Raw genomic sequence first — 9,364 nt, forward strand, 5'->3', positions numbered from 1 at the left:
GTCTTTAAACAAAGGCTTGGTGGCCATCTGCTGGGGATGGTTTAAATGTGTATTCCTGCATGGCAAGGGGTGGAACCAGATGGTCCTTGTGGTCCATTCCAGCTCTATGATTCTATGATTCTAAAGTGGAATCATAGTGCCATGAAAATGTAGTATGAAAGGGCCTTCATTCTTCACAGTAAGGGCAATGAATTCAGCTTCCTTACCCACAGAGGCCACATTCTCATAATTCTCGATCATCACATAATTGTACATATGTTTCTGCTTCTTTGTCAACAGTTTCCATTCATCCTCAGTGAAATATACCGCCACATCTGCAAAGGTCACCTGTAATATAAAATAGCCCTCATTCAGAGAATGACTAATAAAGGGGGGGGGGGGGGGGCACATGATGCATCCCAAAATTATTTGCTCACCTCAGAATTTAGTCCAGGAAAAAAGCTACTGCCTTTGAGATCCAGTTGATCTCAAATTCTTTCAATATAATACACAATATAATAAACAATATAATTTAAGCCATGGCTGGGATATTGATGATGGATTAGGATACTGACAATCCCGACACATATAGTACATTTAGCCATTTGTTGCCAAATTTCAGAGGCAAATGTCATTTTTAAAAAGCAGTTCTGGGGAGCACTCTGGTCTTGAGAGCCAAGGGGCCACCCTCAATTTATATCCAGAGACATTCTCCCATATCCACTAACATTTCACAGATGGAAAAAAAAAACAAGACACACGTGGACAAGCAACACCAGAAAGCGGTGAAGATGGTCAAAGTTGTTTAGGGGAAGATCACACAAGCAGGGAAGAACACAGCAGTTTGCTTTTGCCTCTGACTCCTAGCAAGGGCAAGTCCCTGACCCCTTCTTTCTTCTCCTCTTCCCACTTTTGAGTTGATGGGGTTCAAAATCCTTGGCACTCATTATGCAGAAATTGAAGTGAGCTGAAGGAGGAGGAAAGTGGGAGGAGGAGATAGAAATCAGAACTTTCTCAAAGCCCCGAAATAATAGGGTGACTCAGGATTAACCATGACTATCTCTGCCAAACCCGGACAGTAATTTATTTGCTTCCTTTCATAAATTGGCCCAGCAGTCACACAGATGTAACTAATAGGATAGCGACTCACCAAAGAGTTCTTGTACCTCTGCATCCTCTTTCTCTTGGAGCCCAGCTCCCTCGGCTTGGCCTCTGTGTCGGCCATCAGGTGGGCAGGGGGTCCTGGTGGCCCTGCACTTAGGTCACTTCCAGCAAGAGAGGCCCAAAGCCATGTCCAATGATGCCGAGAGGAAGTTCCTGAGAAAAGGGGCCAGGGTTAGGACTGGCTTGGCAAGAAACCCTGCATCACTCAAAGACATAGAGAACAGCATCCTGCTGGGGACATACGCAGGTGACATATGCCTCCTTTGCCCAATGCAGAGGTGGGTATGCCTTCCCTCCCTCTGTACCAAAGTCCCCTAGACCTAGCATAGATTCACTGCAGCTCCCCTACACAACAGATACTCCATGCCTTCTTAGAGTGGTGGGGGATTAGCAAATGGGGAATTGGAGAGGGCCCTGGTTATGTCCCTGTAGCGAGATGTGAAATGAGTCCATCATCAGCTGAAACCTTCTGACCGCCACAGTGGCCCTCAGAGGAAGATGTCTTCATTTTGCTCCCAGATACATAAACACAGCTGGGTGCTTCTCCAGTACCTCGCACCCAAGACTCTCACCAGGCATAGAATATCCAGGATGGCTTTGACAACTCTGTAGATCTACCTAGGTCAGTGAATGGCCTGTTGTAGCCTCTTTCCACCCGGAGCTGGAGCTTAGAGGGTTCTGCTGGGTTAGCCTGTCTGGTCTGGTGGCCTTTCATTCTCCCAGAGTTCTCTCTTCTCAGGGTGCTCCCCTTCCATGGGATCCAGCACTCCTCCCAGGATTGGGGGTCACAAGAGGATTGAGCTGATGGGAAGCGAGCACCCAATACCCATGGCAGTCTTCTGCATGCAGCGAAGTCACAATTCTGAGAGTGTCTCTGCCCATGTGTAGAGTGCTCATTTTCCACACTGTTGCCTGGCCATCTTGGCTTGGGAATTTCTTGTTCTAGCCACAAGTAGGACTAAATCTTAGCCTGTATCCAATCCTATGCTTAGTTCTAATCAGAGGAGAATCACTGAATCAGTTGGATTTACCTATAGGTTGACTCGCCAGTCACTTATGGGTTCAGTGGATCTACTCTCTTCAGTTAACACAGAGGATTCAGGCATCCTCAGACTTTTAAATGCCGGAATGCTAATTATTCCATGCTGTGTCAGCATCACTGATGAGAATTAGACTTCCTTTTCATGCAGAGGAGGAGGAGAAGGACCTGTTTTATGTCCCATGTGGAGATGTTCAAGTTCCCGGACTGGATAAGACCTGCATTACTTTATGGATCTCATCCACTGCCTCCCCTCATACTTCCCCTCTCCGGATGTAGTGAAAATCATGGTGAAAATCATTATTTCATTTTTGCAATGAGACCATTTATCTGAGTGTAACTGCTGTGTTTATGTGTCAGTCATAGAAGGAGCATCTCCTCTCTTTATTTCCTGAAACCACACACAAATTGATGCATGTACATTTGTATGCATTGTATATAAATTGATCTATTGTGAAAATCACAATTTCTTCACATTTCCTTGTATATTTTTTGAAAAAGATACACACTGCTGAATGTGTTGCACTTGATATAACAAATATCTATAAATATATAGTTTTAAGATTAAAGATTACATCTTGGATTATGCTCATTTTTGGGAAGTGAAGATGTGTGTAAATTCATTATATAAACTCAATATCTTATCAAGCTCTAATAAACAATACGTACACATACAGTCCCCACACAAAAGACTCACTGGCGCACTGTGTGTCTGGGGCCAGGAAATCTCTCTTCCACCTTCTGGGAAGACAATCATGCCAGAGACTGAATTTGGGTCTGAATTTGGGCCATAGTAACTCGGTTAGTATATAGTAGTAGTAAATAGTCCAGGGGCTGAGGGGGTCTCCTTTCCCAAAGTGGGGTGGGAAGAACCCATTCCCATGGGACTGTGGGCCCCCAAGACCCCTGAGCAAATCTGTGGGATACGCTGCCTCCAAGAGCATTGGAGGAGTCTCTGGCTGGATGGCTATCTCTTCGGAGGACTTGGAGGGCAGAATGGCGCTGACTGGTTAGCCCTTGGGGCTCCCTATAGCTCCATACGCCTACCTTACAAGGTTGTTGTGGGAGTTAATCACAAGGCGATTACTACACAAGAATGGACACCTTTTTGCAGCTTACAATAAATATATCCATACAATACAATAACAACATCTTTCATTATGTCCCAAACCCTTCCTAACACTCCCTCCCAAAATAAAATGCCATTAAAGTATTGGACAGTTATTAAAACAATTATTAAAAACAGGGATAGGAGCCAAAGCCCAATGTTTGTGAAGAATAATAATAATAAGGCTTGTATTAAAACTATCCTCCCATTTCTGATCCCTTTTAAAACCCATGTTCCCCAGAAGGAGCAGAACTGTGTAATAAGAAAACCCTCTCAGAAAAGAGACACAAAAGACACACAAAGAGACACACTTCCTTCCTTTTGGCCCAAGGAGCCTGGCCTCCTTCTCTCTCTGGAGCCTCAGGAGAGAAAGAGAGGCCTCTGTTCAACTGAGGCCTCAGAGAAGGTTCCAGAACGTTGTTCCCCACAGTCACAACCAGCACAAAATGGCTGCCAGAACACAAAATGGCCGCCTCTTCCTCAGCATTTGGCAGTCTGAGGCCTTCATTGAACCCAAAATGGAGGATGAAAGGGCCCCAAAGTCAGAAGGGACCCCAAACAGCATTTCCAAACCTTAACAACACCTAAAATCTTTCCTGATGCTATAATATAGAGACTCACTGAGATACTCTTTATAAATACGTCTTTCCATGTCTTTATATATAAATAAAATTTAATATTACTAATGCTACGACTACTAATAGTAATAATAAGTTACAACCAGGAGATTTCTCCCGGTGGCTTCTGCCCCAGAGGCCTCTGCGTATGCTCAGGAGCCCCTTCTTCTTCTCCTTCTTCTTCCTCTGCAGAATCCTCCAGAGGTCTCTCTGCTCCTCCTCCTCCTCAGGCTCTTCCTCTAAGCCTTTCTCCTCCTCCTCCTCCTCAGGTCCTTCTTCTAAGCGTCTTCCTCCTCCTCTTCCTCAGGCACCTCCTGTAAGCCCTTCCTCTTCCTCCTCCTCTCCTCCTCCTCCTCAGGCCCTTCCTCTAAGCCTTTCTCCTCTTCCTCCTCGGGTCCTTCTTCTAAGCCTTCCTCCTCTTCCTCCTCCTCTTCCTCAGGCCCTTCCTGTAAGCCCTTCCTCTTCCTCCTCCTCCTCAGGCCCTTCTTCTAAGCCTTCCTTCTCTTCCTCCTCCTCTTTCTCAGGCCCTTCCTGTAAGCCCTTCCTCTTCCTCCTCCTCCTCCTCCTCCTCCTCCTCCTCCTCTTCCTCAGGCCCTTCCTGTAAGCCCTTCCTCTTCCTCCTCCTCCTCAGGCCCTTCCTCTAAGCCTTCCTCCTCCTCCTCCTCCTCCTCCTCCTCCTCCTCAGGCCCTTCTTCTAAGCCTTCCTCCTCTTCCTCCTCCTCTTCCTCAGGCCCTTCCTGTAAGCCCTTCCTCTTCCTCCTCCTCCTCAAGCCCTTCTTCTAAGCCTTCCTTCTCTTCCTCCTCCTCTTCCTCAGGCCCTTCCAGTAAGCCCCTCCTCCTCCTCCTCTTCAGGGCCTTCTTCTAAGCCTTCCTCCTCTTCCTCCTCCACTTCCTCAGACCCTTCCTGTAAGCCCTTCCTCTTCCTCCTCCTCCTCCTCCTCCTCAGGCCCTTCTTCTAAGCCTTCCTGCTCTTCCTCCTCCTCTTCCTCAGGCCCTTCCAGTAAGCCCCTCCTCCTCCTCCTCTTCAGGGCCTTCTTCTAAGCCTTCCTCCTCTTCCTCCTCCACTTCCTCAGACCCTTCCTGTAAGCCCTTCCTCTTCCTCCTCCTCCTCCTCCTCCTCAGGCCCTTCTTCTAAGCCTTCCTTCTCTTCCTCCTCCTCTTCCTCAGGCCCTTCCAGTAAGCCCCTCCTCCTCCTCCTCTTCAGGGCCTTCTTCTAAGCCTTCCTCCTCTTCCTCCTCCTCTTCCTCAGACCCTTCCTGTAAGACCTTCCTCTTCCTCCTCCTCCTCCACCTCAGGACCTTCCTCTAAGCCTTCCTCCTCTTTTCCTCCCAGACTTTGGGGGAGAATTGTGTGCCTTCAATTCCTTCCTGGGGATCCTAAGGCAACACTGTCACAGGAGTCTCTTTGTAGGTTTTGCCGAAGGGTGTTTACCATTGTCATCATTTGAGGCTGAGAGAGTGTGGTTTGGGGGCTGGGGGTGTGCTGCGTGCCTTGAACTCGTGTCTAGTTACCCTATTCCCAGGGTTTCCTTGCCTTCAGGTTTGCCTTCCACTTTGCCCTTTGTCTTCCTCTGAGGCTGAGAGAGTGTCTGCTGCCCAAGGTTCCCCCGCAGTGGGTTTCATGGCCCAGAATGAATGCCATTTCCATCATGTAGATGTGTGTTTGTGTGTGTGTGTTGTATGCCTTCCAGCTGGCCATTGGACTTCCTCTGAGGCTGAGAGAGTGTGACTTACCCAAGGTCACCCATTTTATATAATGGGATTTTAGCACCCATGGATTTTGCTATCCAAACCAAATCCCAAAGGATACCAAGGGCCTATTGTTTTTCCATCTTTTTTTGCAAACAACAAAGCAGATCTTGCTTGCCTGATCTTTGCATGTTCAAGAGCAGTTTTGGGCAAATGCTAAGAGCTGCCTTGTGACGTTAGGAAGAGGGTCCTGGAATACAGTCCTCTTCCTCTGGACCCACAGACTCAGAAAGACATGGGCCCCCCATTCAATGGAACCCCTTCCTTTGAGGCTGCTCTAGGCCCAGGAGGGTCTCTCAGGAGAGATTGGGAAAGTCAGCCTTTGAGGAGTTCTGGTCCTTTAAGGTTAATATCTCCAGGCTTTGCTGAGAGGGCAATATTTGGGATTTGGGCAGATCCAGGCTGCAGGGCTCTCTCAGATCTGGTTCAAAAACACTGCAGAAATTATGATGATGATAATGATGATGATGATGATGATGATGAATCTTCCCTTCAAACCCACAGAGCCTTGTGGATGCTCAAATAGTAACAGAGGTCATAAACACATTGCAGAAACAATCCAGTTTGCAGAAATAAACCACATTAACTGCCCTAGTTCAGTGCTTGGGAATCATGGGAATTTTAGTTTATCATGGCATCTGAGCTGTCTGACAGAGAAGACTAAATATCTCACAAAACTACACTTCCCAGAATTCCCTAGCATTCAGCCAGACAAATAAAGCAGCCCTGAACTTGGACCATTGTTGGCTTGGAGCCTGAATAGCGTTCTAGAAGGCTGGTGGGTTTGGTAGTTGGCTGCTTGGGAAGAAGCGCTCCTTCTGGGTTTCCTTCGCAGGAAAGGAAAGGTGGGTGCCTCAAGATGCTGATGGGAGACCCCTAAATTTGGTTCCTTTGTGAGAATGCTGACTGAGGGAAAAGAGAAGGGTAATGGATTTGGTCCCGAGGGAGGCCCCAGGGCAGGCCACACAACATTTGCTAACTCCCAAGTCAAATCCTGGTTTCCCTTCTTTTGCCCAGGACCTAAACCTGGACCAGAAAGGATCAGGTTTTATTTGCTTTCTTCTCCTGCAACAGGTGTTTTTCCTTGCCTTTTTTACACGTGGCAGTAAAGATACGATACATCAGGGCCTGGCATTGAGCTTCCAGTTTTCATGCATGATCTTCAGACAGATCTTCATTTTGGAGGGAGCCCAATTCCAGGAAAGAGGAAAGGGCTCTGTGCAAACATCCAGATCAGATGTGAGAGCAGTAGCTTATAATTTGCGAGGCTTAGTTCATTGGTTTCTACAACTAGATAAATTGCAGGGGTCTATGAATTGGTTTAGTTTCTTGCTTTCTCTCAGTTGTGGAGGTACAAGGGCTCACTACTATACTCTGCATTCGCCATCTGGCTAGAAAGAAGGAGGCTAAATTAAATGCTTTTTATCCTTAGTTTTTTGTGGATTTTTTGGGCTATGTGGCCAAGTTCTAGAAGAGTTTCTTCCTGACATTTCATCAGCATCTGTGGCTGGAATCTCTGAAGATGAACGTCAGAAGAAACTCTTCTAGAACGTGGCCACATAGCCTGAAAAACCCACAAAAAGCTATGGAAGCCGGCCATGAAAGCCTTCGACTTCACACTTTTTATCCTGTCTCTCCAAGAAAGTGAGAAAGAATAATTCTCTCATTTCCCCTTGATCTGGGAACAGACCTTTAAAAATTTCTCTCTTCATTTCTACACAGGAAAGTATCTTGAGTAGATTTGAATGACAAACTGTGAGCGACTATGGTTAGTAATTTATGCATTAGGCTGAATGAGATCGCTAGAGGCCCTGCCCCAGGTCCTAGGCTTTAGCTCACAAACCTCAGGACCTGGGACAATCCTGAATTCACAACCCTATAAGAGAGATGGAGGGACACCAGCAAGTAGGCAACCAAAGTCCTGTGCATATGTACCAGTTTGGTGCCATGTTAACGGCTGTGGATCCACCCTAGAGAAACCTGGGAATTGGGTACTTAGAACTGGATGCTTGGTAGAGAGCCCCAGTGCAGTCCTTCATGAGAGTTGCTATATAATTTTAAGTACTTCATGAAATAAGAAATCCCAGGATTCTGTTGGACAGAGTCCTTTAAGTTTCATGGTATCTAAGTGCTAGGTTTGGACAATGGAGATACAACCCAGGTGCCAAAAATGACCCATAGCAATTCTGGACAGACTCATTCAGTCTCTGTCTCTATTGGTGGAGGGCTATTTACACCAAGAAACCCATGGATCTTCAAAAGATTTCCAGTTTATTTAGTTTATTTATATACATCCATCCTTTCTCCCAATATAGGGACTCAGGGTGGCTAACAATAAATTTAATATGGTACAAATTCAAAACAATGCAAAGGGATTAAAATTATAACTATTTTATAAAATTAAACCATTTATATAATTACACCTTGAAAAAAAACCATATACAATTTCACCTTGACCTCTGAATTGCACAGCAGTTCAAACCTTATCTCTGTTTTGCTTAGGATTCAGCCCTTGAGGCATCAGCATTTCCAGAAAGGAGAGAAAGTGGAAGTGTGAAATACTTTTTGTTTGGAGGAAGTGTCTATCCAGATTCTGTCCTGTAAAACTATTAGAGCTCACTTTGATGCTGTTTTTGATTCAGAACATATGGTTTTAAGGCATCTTGCACTTCTGTCTCCATCCAATAAACCTTTGAATTCTTTCAAGCATTCTGTTTTCCTGGCTACTCATCCCAAAAGTATGAAACATAGCACCAGTCATGGAGATTCAGTCTTTTTCTTGATGGGGATACAGAGCGAAGGCCACAGGATCCCCACTCCTGACATAACATTTTGCCCAGTTCATTGCAGATATTTCACATACTTAATGTTAGAGGCAGACTGAGAGTTTTGGGAGTCCCTGTCCCTCCAAAAGCAACTTTCCCAAGAGCAGTCTATGGCCTGTTACAGACTGCCAAAATAAAGCTGCTTCGGGTCTCTTTGGAGGTATGCTATTTAAATGACGCATGGGTCCTAAGAGTCGCAGCTTTGGTGCAGCTTCCGGATTCTTAGGGTGCATGCATCATTTAAACAGCATACCTTCAAAGAGACCCGAAGCAGCTTTATTTTGGCAGTCTGTAACAGGCCTATATCTCTCTTCCAAAGAGCAGCAGTGGATGGAGAAGGAGGCCTTGGGGAAGCAGAGGAGAGCTTGGCTTGACTCCCAAAGACTCTCCCTTGAATGTTTCCATCTCTCTAGGAAACAGAGGAGCCTGGGAGGGAGACTGAGGACTAGGGCATGCTCGGAAAAGCTTCAGGGGGAGCTTATGGGAGCAAATGTGGGACTTTGCTTTCTCCCCCCAACTACTTTCCTGCTCTCTTTTGACAGGCTTGAAGACAACACAAAGTAAGCTCAATGGTGGAAAAGACTGCAAAAGCCATCTTCCCTACACGTTCCATGCTCACCTCCATGGCACCTTAGGAGCAAGCAAGTCTCCACTGAGGGCAGCACAGTCAAGGAACAAAATCCAAAATGGGGAGTGGTCTTTGAGATCCTGATGGTCCTCTGAGAGGAAAATGCCAGCCCCTGAAACCAATCCTGGCCAGCTTTTGGGAAAGGGCCCTCAAGGTTTGCCCTGATGGACTCTGAGCCCCTTGCAGACTGTCCCTTCCCTGAATTTTGCTCTCCTGGAGGCTCAGAGGAGATTCTGGGGGGCCTGGGCACCTCCTC

General features: G+C 46.4%; 1 pseudogene; it reads right to left on the reverse strand.

The window, feature by feature from the left end:
- Positions 1-9,364, reverse strand: part of LOC149278059 (uncharacterized) — an 82,529-nt pseudogene that overhangs the window by 6,072 nt on the left and 67,093 nt on the right.

This window comes from Sceloporus occidentalis, unplaced genomic scaffold (assembly GCF_023333645.1).
Source record: "Sceloporus occidentalis isolate IW3139 unplaced genomic scaffold, rSceOcc1.0.p SCAF_202, whole genome shotgun sequence".
NCBI lineage: Eukaryota > Metazoa > Chordata > Lepidosauria > Squamata > Phrynosomatidae > Sceloporus > Sceloporus occidentalis.